Source organism: Oryctolagus cuniculus, chromosome X (assembly GCF_051225735.1).
Source record: "Oryctolagus cuniculus isolate XC-2025 breed Fujian yellow rabbit chromosome X, ASM5122573v1, whole genome shotgun sequence".
Taxonomy (NCBI): Eukaryota; Metazoa; Chordata; class Mammalia; order Lagomorpha; family Leporidae; genus Oryctolagus; species Oryctolagus cuniculus.
The window spans coordinates 13,334,318-13,352,223 of NC_142888.1; the positions used below are offsets into that span (position 1 = coordinate 13,334,318).

Consider the following 17,906-nt stretch of genomic DNA (forward strand, 5'->3'; position numbering starts at 1 on the left):
TGGCCCAAGTGCTTGGGCCCTGCACCCCATGGGACACCAGGAGGAAGCACCTGGCTCCTGGCTTCGGATCAGCGCGGCACGCCAGCGGTAGCAGCCATTTGGGGGGTGAACCAACGGAAAAGGAAGACCTTTCTCTCTGTCTCTCTCACTGTCTAACTCTGCCTGTCAAAAAAAAAAAAAAAGTAAATTTCACAAGATTGGATTCCACAAAGTGAACTATTAATACATTTTTCTACAAACAACAATCATTATCTTTTAATACACATCATAAGAAATGACACAAAACTGCACTACAAGGTCGTATTTTCCAACTTTTTCATATACTAAGCAAGTAAAACTTGAGTCTTAACTCTTTTTTTTTGAGATTTATTTATTTTTTACTTGAGAGTCAGAGTTACACAGAGAGAGGAGAGGCAGAGAGAGAGGTCTTCCATCCGATGGTTCACTCCCCAATTGGCCGCAACAGCCGGAACTGCACCAATCCGAAACCAGGAACAGGAGCTTCTTCTGGGTCTCCCATGCAGGTGCAGGGGCCCAAGGACCTGGGCCATCTTCTACTGCTATCCCAGGCCACAGCAGAGAGCTGGAAGGGAAGTGGAACAGCTGGGACTAGAACCAACGCCCATATGGGATGCCAGCACAGCAGGCCAGGGCGTTAACCCACTGCACCAAAGCGCTGGCCTGGAGTCTTAACTCTTGTTATTGTTGTTTTTTCTATCATGGTAGCAGAGATCCCAAAATCTAAGAGAAACTTTTATATACACTTGAAATTTAATTCTAGCAGAAAATTTCAAGATGATTCTTTGTACCATTTAACTAATGGCCCCTTGGTTAATAATCTTACTAATTAGGAGTTTAATTTCACAATTCAGTAAATCTCCAAAGCTTTGTCTAACTTCTTATTTAATTGTGAACTATTTTAACTTAAAAAACTAAACTACAAATGTTTTTAAAAATTTACAAATATGTTATTACTGTCTTTTTTTAGTCTATATTTTATTATATTTGGCATATGTAATGTTTAAAAGTTTCAAAAATACTGGAATGCTTACAGTAATTACAATTAACTGTTAATTAGATACATAAACAGTTGCGAACATATAAATATATTTATAAGAATAATATATTGGGGATGATGCTGTGGCATAGCTCATAAAGCTTCTGCTTGCAGTGCTGGCATCCCACATGGGTACTGTCCATTTGAACTTATTTTTTTTTTGATAGGCAGAGTGGACAGTGAGAGAGAGAGAGACAGAGAGAAAGGTCTTCCTTTGCCGTTGGTTCACCCTCCAATGGCCGCCGTGGCCGGCGCGCTGTGGCCGGTGCACCACGCTGATCCAAAGCCAGGAGCCAGGTGCTTCTCCTGGTCTCCCATGTGGGTACAAAGCCCAAGGACCTGGGCCATCCTCCACTGCCTTCCCGGGCCACAGCAGAGAGCTGGACTGGAAGAGGAGTGATCGGGACAGAATCCAGCGCCCCAGCCAGACTAGAACCCAGTGTGCTGGTGCCGCAGGCAGAGGATTAGCTTAGTGAGCCGTGGCGCTGGCCTTAACTTATTTTTGTACATCCTTTTACTGATGGTATTAGTTTCACTTTTAAGTACACTATCATTTAGAAGCTGGCACCATGGCGCAGTAGGTAATCCTCTGCCTGCAGCGCCAGCATCCTATATGGGCGCCAGTTCTAGTTCCAGCTACTCCTCTTCCAATCCAGCTCTCTGCTGTGGCCTGGGAAAGCAGTAGAAGATGGCTCAAGTCCTTGGGCCCCTACACCTATATGAGAGACCGGGAGGAAGCACTTGGCTCCTGGCTTCGGATTGGCACAGCTCCGGCTACTGCGGCCATTTGAGGGTGAACCAATGGATGGAAGACATTTCTCTGTGTTTCTCCCTCTCACTGTAACTCAAACTCTCAAATAAATTTAAAAAATCTTTAAAAAAATAAGTACACTATCACTTAAAATATTTATTAATTTTTCATTTTATTTGAAATACATACACACACAAATACACACAGACAGATATCTTCCATCTGCTAGTTTATTTCCCAAATGTCTGCCACAGTTAAAGTTGGGCCATGATAACACCAGGATCCCAGGACTCTCAGTGCATTTCTCCCACATGGGTGGCAGGGACTCAAGTACTTGAGCCATCACCTGCCACCTCCCAAAGTGAAATTAGCAGGAATTTGAATCGGAAACAGTAGCTAGACTTGAACCAGACACTCCAATATGATATTCAGGTATCCCAAGTGGCAACTGAATTGCTGTGTCACACACCTGCTTAAGTATTCTATCATCTTGTAACTACTTGCAACACCAAAATTATTACAAATTAATCTTATCTATATTTATATATACACACACACACACACACACATATATAAACACATGCGATAAACAGAGATAGATTTATAGCAAGATAGAGATACATAAACGCTCATTGATTTCACTTACGTTCTGTATATTGCAATAAATTCTGTAATTGACTTTGATATTTATTATGTTTGCAATTAAAATACATTTTGCCATTATTTCTTCCTGTATTGTGCATTACAGGAAGCAATACTATATAACTCTAAGTAGAACACAAAAGGTAAACAACCTGAATACCAATCCCTTGAGAAATTCATAAAAATAACATATATAGTATATAGTAACATTCTAACTCCTATTACTGAATAACAAATTACTACAAAATTATCTTCTTTTATATGTTCTATATATAATTATCAATTTTCTCACCAGGTTTTATCTCAATGTAAATGCAGCAAATAAACCACACCTGGCACATGCTGAGAACTGGATGAACATTCATGAGATGAATAAAATAATTAGATTAAAAGAAATTCAACAAAATGATAGCAAAAAGAAATCACTGCTTATGAAGATCATTGTCTATAAAAATTTAGATGCCTATTTCTGGGAAGATGGAGTACATAGACATTTCCTATTTCTCTCTCTAGGAACAGCTAAAAATGTTGTTGTTGGGAGCAGGCACTTAAGCTTGTAGCTTAAGATGCCAACATCCTGGGGTTGTGGTGTTGTGCTGCAGTGGGTTGCTTTAGACGCCTGCATCCCATTATCAAAGTGCCAGTTCGAATATTGGTTGCTCTACTTCTGATCCAACTCCCCACTAGTGTGCCTGGGAAAGCAGCAAAAGATGGCCTCAGTACTTGGATACCTGCCACCCATGTGAAAGACCAGACGGAGTTTTAGGCTCCCTGCTTCTGCCTGGCCCAGTCCTCGCTCTAGCAGCCACTTGCTGTGAGAACAAGCTGACGGAAGATCTCTATCACTCTCTCTCCTTCCCTCTATCCTTCTTTCTCTGTCACTCTACCTTTCAAATAAATAAATAAATATTTAGGGAAAAAATGATGCATGTATCCTACATCACAGTGTTTGATTTCAATTCCTGGTTCTGACTACTGACTCCAGCTTCCTGCCAATGAAGACCCTGGGAGGGAGTGGTGATCACTCAAGTCATCGATCGGGTTCTTGCCATGGAAACCTGAATTGAGTTTACAGCACTCATTTCCAGTATTTGTGGAGTGAACCAATGTGTGACAGCTCTCTCCCATACCCTGCCTCTCAATAAAATAAAAAAAAGCTTGATATTATATATAAAGCAAACATAAGAAAGCCCTGAAAGGTAGAAATGAAATGAAAAACTGATTAGGGACCTCGAGACCAAAGGATGGTGTTTGTCTTGTTTTTTCTTTGTTTGTTTGTTTTGGTTTGGTTAGATTTTGCCTTACACATCCTCTATCTGTAGCTGAAGAATCTGGCAACACAGAAATGTCAGTGTGTCAACCAAAAAAAAAAAAAAAACTCAACAAAAACCTGCTTTCTTTAGGCAAAGAGCTAAGAATGGGACAGTTTGATGCTACAGAAAACTTTTAGGCAATGGTCACAGGACTACAGCCAAACCCATTCCTTGCTCATGTCAACAATTTTCAGTCTAGATTTATTCCCTTCCCATGTTGTACAGTTACCTCAAACTCCCCCTAATGTCACAGACATGTCATTAGACAGGTGACTTTCATCCCTGAGGGATGGGAAAGAGAGCTCCCCTCAACACTGTGTAATGGATGTGCAGCTGAACAGGATATGGGGAAGTTTCACTTTCACCCCTCAAAGTGATGAGATGCCTCTTTCCTTGTTTATGGGGTGGTGTCTGAGAAAGCCAGATGGAGATTAATGATTGCAATGGACTCCTCAAAATTCATGTTAAAACCCCAGCCCCCAATTCGATCGTACTGGGAGATGATATTTTCGGGAGATAATTAGGTCTGGCTGGGTTCATGAGAATGGGGTCCTCATGATGGAATCAGTACCCTTATAAAAAAATAGACACCAGAGAATTAGTTCTCTCTCTCTCCCCCACTCCCTGTGACAGTGAGAAGGCAGCAGCTGTCTGCAAGCCAGAAAAAGAGCCCTCACCAGAACCTGACAATGTCAGTACCCAGATCGTGGCTTCCCAGCCTCCAGCACTGGAAGAAATAAATTTCTGTTGCTTAGGTTACCCAGTCTACAGTATTTTGTTATGGTAGCTTGAGCTAAGATAATGATTTTCACCATGTCCAAAGGAAAGCAGAGAAAGGACAACAGAGAAAGAAAAAAGAACAAACAGAACAAAGTTAAACGGCAGAATTAAACCTAACATTTTGATAATAACATGAATGTAAGTGATGTACATACACCATTTTTAAAAACACACATTGCCAGAGTAGATTTAAAAACCTGACTCAAGGGGCCGGCACCCTGGCTCGCTTGGTTAATCTTCCGCTTGTAGGCCGGCATCCCATATGGGTGCCGGGTTCTAGTCCCGGTTGCTCCTCTTCCAGTCCAGCTCTCTGCTGTGGCCAGGGAAGGCAGTGGAGGATGGCCCAGGTCCTTGGGCCCTGCACCCGCATGGGAGACCAGGAGGAAGCACCTGGCTCCTGGCTTCGGATTGGCGCAGCACTGGCCGTAGCAGCCATTTCGGGGGGTGAACCAATGGAAGGAAGACCTTTCTCTCTGTCTCTCCCTCTCACTGTCTAACTCTGCCTATCCAAAAAAAAAAAAAAAAAAGACTCAATTATTTGCTGTCTATAACAAATACTTTAAATACAATGATATGGGCAGATTGAAACTAAAAGATGAGAACCATCATGTCAATAATAAAGAAAGCAAATGGCTATTTTGATAACAGATAAAGTAGAATTCAGAGTAAAGAAAATTCTGAAATGAAAAGGCACTGTGATATATTAGGCTAAGCCTCAGCCTGTGGCATTGGCATCCCATATGGGTACCGGTTCATGTCCCAGCTGCTCTTCTTCTAATCCGGCTCCCAGCTAATGGACTGGGAAAGCAGTAGAAGATGGCCCAAGTCCTTGGGCCCCTGCACCCACATGGCAGACCCAGAAGAAGCTCCTGGCTCCTGGCTTTGGATCAGCTCAGCTCCGGCCATTGTGGCCATCTGGAGAGTGAACCAGTGGATGGAAGACCTTTCTCTGCCTCTCCTTCTTTCTGTAACTCTACCTCTCAAATAATTTTTTTTAAAAGGGGACATTATATAAGAGTAAAAGGGTCAATCCAATAATAAAACATGGCAATCCTTATTGTGTATACTCCAAATAACCTCTCTGCAAAGTATGTGAAACTAAACTGATACACCTGAAGGGAGAATTTGTATTATAACTCTGGATTTTAACTCCCCTTTCACAACAGCTTATAGAACTTGGTAATACCACCTATCAAAAGGTTCTAATCAATATTAACAGAACAACATTTTTCTTAAATTTATTTGAAAGGAAGAGTTACAGAGAAAGGAGAGACAGAGAGATCTTCCATTGATGGTTCACTCCTCAAATGGCCACAATGGCTGAGACTGGGCAAGGCTGAAGCCAGGATCCAGGAGTCTGAAATACTATCTAGGTCTCCCATGTGGGTGGCTGTGGGGAGCAACTGGGAGCAACTCGGACTAGACTAAGTTACTGGAATTAAGACTTATTCTATGCATCTGCTCTCCCACAATATGGCGCTGAGAAGGGAGAAGCAGCTTCTACACAGCTGCTTCCAGTTCAACCAATAAACAGCAGGACCTGCTCCTGATTGGAGGAGAGCAGCGTACTCGGCGTGTGGGCAGCCGAGTTGGGATTGGCGGAAGAGGACTATAAAGGAGGAGAGAGACAACATGCACCAGGAACATCTAAGGGGAACATCTATCTGAAGGAACACCTGTGCAGCCCCCGAGAGAGCCGGCCGGTGGTGTGCTGCTCCCCCGCGGAAGTGGGGAAAGTGGCCAGGGGGAACCGCCCTTCCACGGAGGTGGAAGGGACGGTAGCCAACCCGGGAAGAACCAGCAGCAAACCCGGGGAGGGCCGAGCAGACAAAAGAACAGCGCAGGGTCTTGTGTCGTTCCTCCACGAAGACGGGGAGCGACATAATGGTGCCGTGACTCGGATATGAAGCCTAGGCAGGGTTTAGTGTCGTTCCTCCACGAAGAGGGGGAGCGACAGGTGGCAAGGGCCTAAACACTTGGGCCATCTTCTGCTGCATTCCCAGGCACATTTACTAAGGAGCTGGATGCGAAGTGAAGCAGCCAGGACTTGAACCAGCACTCATGAGAGATGCTGATACTGCAGGTGGTAGCTTAACCTGCTGTACCACAACATGGGCCCCAACAGAACACTACTGTTGACAGCAACAGAATACTCATACTTTTCAAATGCTCACAAAACACAACAACATAGACCATACTGCAGGACAGAAAGCATATAAAATTTGTTCTCCCATCATCACAGTGTAGTTAAACTGACAATCCCTATCAAAAATGTAAAGGAAAATCCCTCCAAATCTGTAAACAAAATAAACAACTTTAAATAATCTAGGAGGAGCTGTTGTGGCCCAGTGGGTTAGGCTGCTGCTCCTGATGCCAGCATTCTATAATGGAGGGCTGCTAATGCACCTGGAAAGGCAGCAGAAGGCAGCCCAAGTATGTGGACCCCTGCCACCCATGTGGGAGACCCAGACGGAGTCCCTGGCTCCTGGCTTTGGCCTGACCCAGCCCTGGCTATTTCAGACATTTCGGGAGGGAGCCAGCAGAGCAGATGGAAGATATTCTCTCTCTCTCTCTCTCTCTCTCTCTCTCTCTCTTTCTCTCTCTTTCTCTCTCTTTCTCTCTCTTTCTCTCTCTCTCTCCTTCATAAGTAAATCAATAAATAATCTATGCATCAGAGAAGAATTCTGAAGGAAAATAAAAACATGCACTGAAATAGAAGAGTATGGTAAAATTTCAAATTTTAAAGCAGAAATAGAAAATGAACAAATAAAAGAGGAAGAAATACTTCCCAAATAATTTTATGGACCTATTATGAATTTGATAACAAAGTCAAACAAAAAAGTACACACACAAAAAAAGGCAATTACAGACTAAAATCCATGAAGACAGAAACAAAATCCTAATAAAACAATGTGCAAATAGATTTTAGCCATGCAAAAAATACACACCATAGCCAAGTGAATTAATTTCAAAGATACCAGATTGGTTCCATATTTGTACACCCATGTATTCTACCATAACAGACTAAAGAAAAAGAAATCACAGGATTGTCTATCAATAAGAAAAACACAATTCAATATCCATTCACTGATTTAGAGAAAAACTCATAAAACAGGAACATAAGAAAAACTTTTTAGACTTTGTACAGAGCATCTAGAAAAATCTGTAAATGTACTTACAGTAAAACACGCAATGCTTTCCTTCTTAGTCTAAGAACAAGGATTGTATATCTCTAGCCTCTACTCTTTTCCAACATAGCACTGGAAGGTGTGCTAGTGCAGTATGGGCTAAAAATGATATTAAAGGTATACACAAAAACAGAAAGATTAAAAAAAAACATACAAAAAATGAGCCCTATTTGCAGATGACATGGTATCTACACAGAAAATCCTGAGGAATCTAAAAAATATCCCCTAGAGGCAATAACCAAGTTCATCAAGGGCCTACAATACAATATAAACATACAGAGGCAGGCATTTGTCACAGTAGTTAAGCTATTGAGAGGCTCAAAATCCATGTTGGATTACCAGTTCCAAGTCTTGGCTACTCCACTTCCAATTCAGCGTTCTGCTACTATACACCCTGGGTACAGTGGTAGATGATGACTCAAGTACTGAGGTCCCTGCCACCCACATGGGAGATATAGATTGAGTTCTCAGATCTTGGTTTCAGTCTGGCAAAGCCCTGGCCATAGTGGGCATTTGAGAAGTGAGCCAGTGTGTGGGAAACCTCTTTCTCTATTTCAAAGAAATAAAATAAATAAAAATTGAACAAAAATTAAACACACAAAGTCAGTTGTATTTCCATACGCTAGCAAAGAACATGTTAAAAAAATGAAACATTGTGAGGGTAAATCAGATGAAATATGAGTAGTTGTTATATGCTAAATAAATAAAAAATAAATGTAGAGAAACATTGTGTTCATGGATGGGTAGACTGAGTGTAGTTTTCTTCTCCCCAAATTGATATACTGATTTAAATCATTACAAAAAATTTTTTTTTAGATACAGACAGTCTGGATCTAATACAGTATGAAAAACACAGAAGCTAGAATAGAATTTTCTTTTCTTTCTTTCTTTCTTTCTTTTTTTTTTTTTTTTTTTTTTTTGAAAAATAAAGTTGGAGGGATACTCTGCTTCCTGGCTCTGCTCCTAAGAGCAGAAGCCCTCAGGAAGAGACCAGGGAAATGACCAAGGACAAAGATAGGGGATCAAGATGGCTCAACAGAGAGGATCTTCACTTATGTGAGCCACAGAAAAATACCAGAACAAAGGAAAGACTGCTTTCTTGGGAGACTGAGGGAAAACTTCAGTAAAGAAGCAGAGAACTACAGCAATCCCACTACTGGAATTCATTTCCAACAGACATGAAATCATTGTGTTAAAGAGATACCTGCTCCATCATGTTTATTGCAACACTGTTCAAAATAACTAAGATATAGAATCATCCAAGGTGTTCATATTAGATTAACAGATAAAGAAAATGTAGTATACATACACAATGAGATACTATTCATCCATTTAAAATCTGCCGAAATCCTATCATTCCCAGCAAAATGGATGAAACTGGAGAACATCATGTTACATGAAATAAGTCAAACACAGAAAGACAAATACTGCATGTTCTCCCTCAGAAGCAGAAGCTAAAAATAAAAAAAAATAAAAAAAAAACAATCTGAACACAGAATGTTGATGGCTAGAGGATGGGAGTGATACAGCACTTGTATAAAAAGAATTGGGGGAAGCTGGGTGTGGCTCATTAATTGTAACAAACGTTTAGGATTAATATATAATGTTAGTAATAGGGGAAGCTCAGTGTGCTTTACAGATTGCTACATTATATCATACTAACATAAGATATTAACAATAGGGGAAGCTGGGTGTCAACTATAAGGGAACTCTGCAATACTTCACAATTATTGTTTTGTAAATTTAAAACTATTCTGAAATTAAACATTTTAAAAATAGAAATATAACTGAAGAATCATAGTACCCAATTTCAATACTTTATATATATATATATATATATATAGAGAGAGAGAGAGAGAGAGAGAGAGAAATGAAGAATGTGGTATTGGTGGATGGATAGACACACAGAACAAAGGAAAATAAGAACTCAATAGCCCACAGTAAGGCTAACTGATTTTTCATAATACTGCAAAGGCATATTAATGGAGGAAAGTGTAATTTTTTCAATAAGCAGTGCTAAAGTAACGATATCCAAAGGCAAAAATGTCACAACTTATGGAGAAACTAACTCAACAAAGATCATAAATTCAAATGGAAAAATATAAAAAATGAGGAAGTCTATGGAATCAGTACAAGGCAATGAGTCCCTAGACTTAACACCAAAAACATGATCCATAAAGGGAAAAACTGAGGAACTGAGCTTCATAAAAATAAAGAAAGAAATGTGCTAGTCACAACGTTTCATTTCATATTAAGAGAACAAAAAGACAAACTACAGACTGGGAGAAAATATTTTCAAGCCATATATCAAAACCAGCAAGAATTCTCCAAACTTGAGAGTATAAAATAAACGATCCAATTTGAATATGAGAAAAACAAACAGAAACCTCACTGTAGAGGACATGCAGATGGCAGATGAAAACAAAAAGGTGTTCAACATCATAGCAATCATATAAATACAAATTAAAACCACAATGAGATATCATTTCATACACATCTGAATCACAAAAATAGGAAGACAGTGATATCTCTACATGCCAGCAAGGATGTAGGCAAACTGAGTCACTTATACATTGCTGGTGGGAATACAAAACGTTGCATCACTATGGAAAACAGGTTCCTAAAGAAAAACTAAAATTGCTAATATAGCAGTTGTTCTCTCAGACCTTTATCCTAGAGCAATAGACTTTACACACATGGAAACTTGCAAAAAAAATGTTCAGAGAAGATTTATCTACATTAGTCAAAACCTGGAAACAGCCAGAAGTTCCCAACTGTGGAAGTGATTAAACTAAATGTGATGCATCCACACTATGAGACACTATTTAGCAAGAAAATGGTTTAACAAATTATTGAAAAATGCAAAAAAAAATGGATAAATCTCCAGCAAATTTTACAGAGCGAAAATAATAGTACATGTAGTATTATTCCATTATGTAACATTCTTATAAAAAAATATGTATGGAGAATAGATTATTGGCTGCTGGAAATCAGGGGTGTGAGGGAAGCAGCAGGAGTGGTAGCACATGAGCATGCTTTAAAAATGTAATAAAAAGTACCCTTGCAATAATGGAAATGTTATTTATCTTTGACAGACCAATGTTAATACTCTAGTATAAGTATTGCACTATAGTATTGCAAAATGATTTAAAGGAACTGGCAGGAACTGAATAAAGAGTACATGGGAGATCTGTATTATTTTTCATATCTTCAAATGATTGAAGAATTATCACAAGATTAAGAGCAATTAAACTACTTAAATGTATTAATAGATAAATTTATCAAGAATGAGGCAAATAATCTATAAACTAAAACATATTTTTAGAACGTAGTGTTTGTGAAAATATCTTCTAGTAACAGTAAACTAGACACTTCAGTTCAAAGATTATGCTGGAAAAAATAAATGAAAGGAACATGAAAAATTTAACAGCCATCACAAACCCAAAGGAGCTCACATAGTAGGAACAGGAGAAGTCCTAGTGAGGAGACTCAGATCTGGTATCCTTTTACCTCAAATAGTACGCTACCTCCAAGTGAGGATAGGGAATGAAGATACTAAGTAGAATGTGGTAGCTGCAAAGCTACTGCACTGACCCAAGCTTCTAGCAGCTTTATCAGCCTAAAGAAAACAAATTGAAGCTCGTGACCTATCATGGAAAAGGAATTCTGGAAAACATCCCAAGCGTTCATATGACGCCACCAAGGCGCTGGTCTCTAAGTGACAATATGAATAGAACTATCCTCCCAACCTCAAAAGGATTCAGTCTGATTCTGATGAGTTGAACTGCATCCCAATCCCCACATCACCGCTGCCACCAAATAACTGTTATGGAGAAGAAAGAAAATCATCCAAAGTCTTATTAATTCTACAGTAGTCCCTACACAAATTACTGCCTTCAATAAAAAAAAAAAAAAGATCATAGATGCAAAATATGACTAGGAAGGAAAGGACTGGTTTCAGGTCTGTGACCTTTTTTGGCCATTTACTGGGTTGCCTGAAAGTGAAAGAACCATGACTTGATTTCATCCATGCAGTTTAGAGTTACATAGAGAAGCCCCTATCAGAAAGACTACATTATAAAATAATGATCACACATAGTATTGCTAAGGATGTAAAACAAAAGTGACTCTTGCATATTGTTATTAGGGTATAACAGTCAATAAAAAATGTGAACCCTTTGACAATTTCCACATTTAATTGAAAGATACGCTTAATAGGTGATTCATCTAAAAGATCCCTTAGTATTTAGACAAGAAAAATATACACAAGATACATGCTCATATAAGGATGTATAATTAATGTACATATCACCAGAACAAGGGTTTGGGGCAGAAACAAGAGAGGGAAATATAAAATTGTACAAAGAAATTTGAGTGAAGGGATGGATGTGTACATTATTTTCTTTTGCTGATGGTTTCACAAATATGACAGTAACTCAAAAAGTTCAGGGAAAAATGAAGGTAATACATGGGGCTGGCACTGTGCTGTAGTAGGTTAAGCCTCTGCCTGCAGTGCTGACATCTTACATTGGTGCTGGTTTCTGATCCAGCTCTCTGCTTATGGCTTGGAAAAGCAGCAGAGGATGGCCAAAGTGCTTGAACCTCTGTACCCACGTGGGAGACGTGGAAGAAACTCCTAACTCCTGGCCTCAGATTGGCACAGCTCCAGCCAATGCAGCCATTTGGAGAATGAACCAGCGGATTGGAGGACCTCTCTCTCTGTCCCTCTCTGTCTCTCTCTCTGTCTCTCTCTCTGTACCTCTGCCTCTCAAATAAATAAATCTTTAAAAAAGGTAATACACAGTTTCCATTGAGCACATTCATCATGAACCTTTTAAAGATCTGCATATATGTACATATAAACATACAGTGAATCTGCTGTAAAGTATAATATAAACCTAAGTATGTCCTGAAAGTAAAAATGTAAAATGGAATTCCTGGAAACTCATGATCTAATAAAGTACCAAAATAATGAACAGAAAAGTAGTAATTTAATACCAAAGGTTTACACAAATGAAATAATATAGATCTCTAGGTTCTTAAAAAAAGCATTTATTTATTTGGAAGTCAGAGTAACACAGAGAAAGAAAGACAGAGAAAGGTTCACTCCCACAATGGCTGGGGCTGGGGCTGGGTCAGGCTGAAGCCAGGAGTCAGGTGGCTGGTAGGGGCCCAAGCATGTGGGCCATCTTCTGCAGCTTTCCTAGGCACATTAGCAGAGAGCTAGATTAGAAGTGGAGCCGCTGGAAGTCAAACCAGTTCCCATGTGGGATGCTAGCTTCACAGGAGGCAGCTTCACACACTACACCACAATGCCAGGCTTTGACTTCTAGTTTCTAGCTGATATGTAAGGAGTAGAGTTTCCACTCTTATACATATAACAAGAAAAAGTTGAAGAAACTGAAAATCAACAACTGTTGTCAAACTATAAAAAAAAAAAACAAACCTTACATTACAGAGTTAAGTGCATCCCCAAATACTAGCGAGACAGGCAAATACAGAAAATTACAGCTTACTGGAGGAAAAGGCCAGGGGAAGAAATCCACTACTGGGCTAGTATCAAAGTCAATACAATGAAAAGAACTTCACGTATCAGAACTGATTTAAGAAAATATGGTCCATGGAAAAGGCCAAGATGGCGGAATAGTGAGGGCGCGCACCGATAGTCCGGGAAAATTTAGTTTAATAAAAGGGGAGTTACGGTAGCTGCAGAAAATAGAACCAAAAAAATTGCAGGGGAAACCCTTCTGGATGGAGCAGGCGTGAATCGGAGGATCTACTGGGAGAACAAGGTCACCCACCACGCGGAAGCCAAGTCGCGGGACCCAGCCGCAGAAGCCCCAGGGTCTACGCGACAGTGCTCCAAGGGGAGTGCATGCCACACAGACAACAGCGGGGAGACTTGGGACGCTCAGGGCTCCGAGTCCACACATCGGCGCTGGAAGGGGAGGTGAGCTCAATAACCCGAGACATTGGTGGGGAACCGGGGGTCAGAATCTAGAGGGGGGCCGGAAAGTGCAGCAAACTCACTACCAGAAAGAAGGAAAAAAAAAGCTTCGGGGTTTCTCTTCCCCCTAACCTTGCAAAGGTTACAAGGCTGCAAGGCTCAAAGAATTCCCAAGAGACAAAGAGCAGGCCTCCTCTTTGGATTTACATATCAATGGGGGAGAGTTAAGGAACTGAGTCACTACAATTCAGTAGCCTAGGCAACCCAGTGGGAGTCCAGAGGAGCCAAAGACTGGAAGCTAAATACCATCAATTCTGCACAGCCCTGCCCTGCGGTGTTACTTACCCCCTGAATAAATAAAATAAATAAATAAATAAAAAGAGAGAGATTTACCACGCATAACCTGAGGGTGTCACCTTTGCACACCCTTAACCTGGAAGAACCAGGCAGAGCTCTCAGGCCGCACCCATCTCAAGCCTCCAAGGCTCCTCCAACAGCAGGCAGTCCACTTAACACGGACACAGTATAAAAAAAAAAAAGAAAAAAAAAAACGCACAGTGACGCAAGAAGAATTAACTATGCCGAGTAACAAACACAGAAATAGAGGGAGCAAGATCAACGATGACACTATGATGCCTCCAAATAAGCAAAACACCCCAAGCCAAGAGTATGAAGATGATGAGATAGAAGAAATGCAAGATACGGATTTCAAAAAATTTATGATAAGAACATTTAGAAGTTTTCAAAAGCAAATCCTTGAACTACAGAAATCCTTAATGGACAAGATTGAAAATCTCTCTCGTGAAAATGAAATTTTAAGGAAGAGTCAAAATGAAACTCAGAAACTAGTAGAACAGGAAAGTGTAATAGTCAAGAGAAATCAAAATGAAATGAAGAGCTCAATAGATCAAATGACAAACACATTAGAAAGCCTTAAAAACAGAATGGGTGAAGCAGAAGAGAGAATATCGGACTTAGAAGATAGAGCACAGGAAAACATACAGTCAAACCAAAGAAAAGAAGAGGAAATTAGAAACCTAAAAAATATTGTTGGGAATCTACAGGATACTATTAAAAAAACCAACATTCGAGTTCTAGGAGTTCCTGAAGGCATGGAGAGAGAGAAAGGATTGGAAGGCCTTTTTAGTGAGATACTAGCAGAGAACTTTCCAGGTTTGGAGAAGGACAGAGATATCCTAGTACAGGAAGCTCATAGAACCCCCAATAAACATGACCAAAAGAGATCCTCACCACGACACGTGGTAATTAAACTTACCACAGTGAAACATAAAGAAAAGATCCTAAAATGTGCAAGAGAGAAACGTCAGATTACTCTCAGAGGATCTCCAATCAGACTCACAGCTGACTTCTCATCAGAAACCCTACAAGCTAGGAGGGAATGGCGAGACATAGCACAGGTGCTAAGAGAGAAAAATTGCCAGCCCAGAATATTATATCCTGCCAAGCTCTCATTTGTGAATGAAGGTGAAATAAAGACCTTTCATAGCAAACAGAAATTCAAAGACTTTGTGGCCACTCGTCCGGCCCTGCAAAAGATACTTAAAGATGTGCTACACTCAGAAACACAGAAACACGGCCATCAATATGAAAGAAGGGAAAGGAAGAACACCTACCAGTAAAAGAGCATGGGAAGTTCAAAGCATATACTAGAAAATATTTCCGGGAAAATGGCAGGGCAAAGTCACTACGTATCAATAGTCACATTGAACATTAATGGTCTGAATTCTTCAGTTAAAAGACACCGTTTGGCTGACTGGCTCACAGAACACAACCCAACTATTTGTTGCCTACAAGAAACACATCTCTCTAACAAAGAGGCATGCAGACTGAAAGTGAAAGGTTGGAAAAAGATATTCCATGCCAACAGAAACCAAAAAAAAGCAGGTGTAGCCATATTAATATCAGACAAAATAAACTTTAATACAAAAACTGTTAAGAGAGACTAAGAGGGACACTATATAATGATTAAGGGTTCAATTCAACAGGAAGATGTAACTATTATAAATGTATATGCACCTAATTACAGGGCACCGGTCTATTTAAAAGATATGTTAAGGGACTTAAAGGGAGATTTAGATTCCAATACAATAGTACTGGGGGACTTCAATACTCCACTCTCAGAAATAGACAGATCATCCGGACAGAAGATCAACAAGGAAACAGCAGATTTAATCGACACTATTGCCCAAATGGATCTAACAGATATCTACAGAACTTTCAACCCTACATCTACAGACTTCACATTCTTCTCAGCAGCGCATGGAACCTTCTCTAGGATTGATCACATACTAGGCCATAAAGCAAGTCTCAGCAAATTTAAAAGAATTAGAATCATACCATGCAGCTTCTCAGACCACAGCGGGATGAAGCTGGAAATTAGCAACTCAGGAAACCCCAGAAAGTATGCAAACACATGGAGACTGAACAACATGCTCCTGAATGAACACTGGGTCATTCAAGAAATCAAAAGAGAAATCAAAAACTTTCTGGAAGTAAATGAAGACAACAACACAACATATCAAAACTTATGGGATATAGCAAAAGCAGTATTGAGAGGCAAATTTATAGCAATAGGTGCCTATATCAAGAAATTGGAAAGGTACCAAATAAATGAGCTTTCAGCGCACCTCAAGGACCTAGAAAAACTGCAGCAAACCAAACCCAAATCTAGTAGGAGAAGAGAAATAATTAAAACCAGAGAAGAAATTAACAGGATTGAATCCAAAAAAACATTACAAAAAATCAGCCAAGCGAACAGCTGGTTTTTTGAAAAAATAAACAAAATTGACACCCCATTGGCCCAACTAACTAAAAAAAGAAAAGACCCAAATCAATAAAATCAGAGATGAAAAAGGAAACGTAACAACAGACACCACAGAAATAAAAAGAATCATCAGAAATTACTACAAGGACCTGTATGCCAGCAAACAGGAAAACCTATCAGAAATGGATAGATTCCTGGACACATGCAACCTACCTAAATTGAACCAGGAAGACATCGAAAACCTAAATAGACCCATAACTGAAACAGAAATTGAAACAGTAATAAAGGCCCTCCCAACAAAGAAATGCCCAGGACCAGATGGATTCACTGCTGAATTCTACCAGACATTTAAAGAAGAACTAATCCCATTTCTTCTCAAACTATTCAGAACAATCGAAGAAGAGGGAATCCTCCCAAATTCTTTCTATGAAGCCAGCATCACCTTAATCCCTAAGCCAGAGAAAGATGCAGCACTGAAAGAAAATTACAGACCAATATCCCTGATGAACATAGATGCAAAAATCCTCAATAAAATTCTGGCCAATAGAATACAACAACACATCAGGAAAATCATCCACCCAGACCAAGTGGGATTCATCCCTGGTATGCAGGGATGGTTCAACATTCGCAAATCAATCAATGTGATTCACCACATTAACAGACTGCAGAAGAAAAACCATATGGTTATCTCAATTGATGCAGAGAAAGCATTTGATAAAATTCAACACCCTTTCATGATGAAAACTCTAAGCAAATTGGGTATAGAAGGAACATTCCTCAATATAATCAAAGCAATTTATAAAAAACCCACAGCCAGCATCCTATTGAATGGGGAAAAGTTGGAAGCATTTCCACTGAAATCTGGCACCAGGCAGGGATGCCCACTCTCACCACTGCTATTTAACATAGTTCTGGAAGTTTTAGCCAGAGCCATCAGACAAGAAAAAGAAATCAAAGGAATACAAATCAAGAAGGAAGAAGTCAAACTATCCCTCTTTGCAGACGATATGATTCTGTACTTAGAGGATCCAAAGAACTCTACTAAGAGACTATTGGAACTCATAGAGGAGTTTGGCAAAGTGGCAGGATATAAAATCAATGCACAAAAATCAACAGCCTTTGTATACACAAGTAATGCCATGACTGAGAAAGAACTGCTAAGATCAATCCCATTCACAATAGCTACAAAAACAATCAAATACCTTGGAATAAACTTAACCAAGGACGTTAAAGATCTCTACGATGAAAATTACAAAACCTTAAAGAAAGAAATAGAAGAGGATACCAAAAAATGGAAAAATCTTCCATGCTCATGGATTGGAAGAATCAACATCATCAAAATGTCCATTCTCCCAAAAGCAATTTATACATTCAATGAAATCCCAATCAAGATACCAAAGACATTCTTCGCAGATCTAGAAAAAATGATGCTGAAATTCATAT

At 39.8% G+C, this 17,906-nt stretch overlaps 1 long non-coding RNA gene across 1 annotated transcript in view; it reads right to left on the reverse strand.

Moving 5' to 3' along the window:
- Window positions 1-352: 352 nt before the first annotated feature.
- LOC149119561 (uncharacterized) overlaps window positions 353-17,906 on the reverse strand; it is a 32,009-nt gene continuing 14,455 nt past the window's right edge. The window contains exon 4 of the long non-coding RNA XR_016227784.1: window positions 353-583. This is a non-coding gene — a long non-coding RNA (uncharacterized LOC149119561). The remainder of the gene's footprint in view (window positions 584-17,906) is intronic.